This window comes from Bubalus kerabau, chromosome 1 (genome assembly GCF_029407905.1).
Source record: "Bubalus kerabau isolate K-KA32 ecotype Philippines breed swamp buffalo chromosome 1, PCC_UOA_SB_1v2, whole genome shotgun sequence".
NCBI classification, from domain to species: Eukaryota; Metazoa; Chordata; class Mammalia; order Artiodactyla; family Bovidae; genus Bubalus; species Bubalus kerabau.
The window spans coordinates 109,211,186-109,211,832 of NC_073624.1; the positions used below are offsets into that span (position 1 = coordinate 109,211,186).

Here is a 647-nt window from a genome sequence, read left to right on the forward strand (position 1 = left end):
TCAATCAAAAAGTATTCTACATCAATACTTTTCAACCAGATTCCCCAGATGTCCCTATGGGGTTCAAATTTTCACATAAGTGAGAGTATCATTGATACTGTCAAAAAGAAAAGACTTAATTTGTGTGTGTACATGTGTATATGTGTGTGTGTATACAATAAAAGTGTATATATATATGTAAAGTGAAGTCGCTCAGTCATTTCCGACTCTTTGTGACCCCATGGACTGTAGCCCACCGGGCTCCTCTGTCCATGGGATTTTCCAGGCAAGAATACTGGAGTGGGGTGCCATTTCCTTCTCCAGGAGATCTTCCCAACCCAGGGATTGAACCCGGATCTCCTGCACTATAGGCAGATGCTTTACCGTCTGAGCCACCAGGGAAGTATATATATGTGTGTGTGTGTGTGTGTATATATATTTTAGAAACCATCACACAATTCATTGATGTCAGAAGGCATTCACAAAGTACTAGTTGGAGATATTAAGACTTGCTTACTTGATAAACCATATCCAACCATATGATTGCTAGGAAAGTAGTCATATAAAAACATGAGATATGTTATTTGTATTTTAAAAAACATGCTTTAAATCACAAGAACAAATTAGTGCCAGGAACTTGCTATGACCCTAAATATGTAAAATTATTT

At 37.4% G+C, this 647-nt stretch overlaps 1 non-coding gene across 1 annotated transcript; it reads right to left on the reverse strand.

Moving 5' to 3' along the window:
• Positions 1–309: 309 nt before the first annotated feature.
• Positions 310–381, reverse strand: TRNAY-AUA (transfer RNA tyrosine (anticodon AUA)). The gene has a single exon. It is a non-coding gene; the product is annotated as a tRNA-Tyr (tRNA).
• Between the last annotated feature and the right edge of the window lie 266 nt (positions 382–647).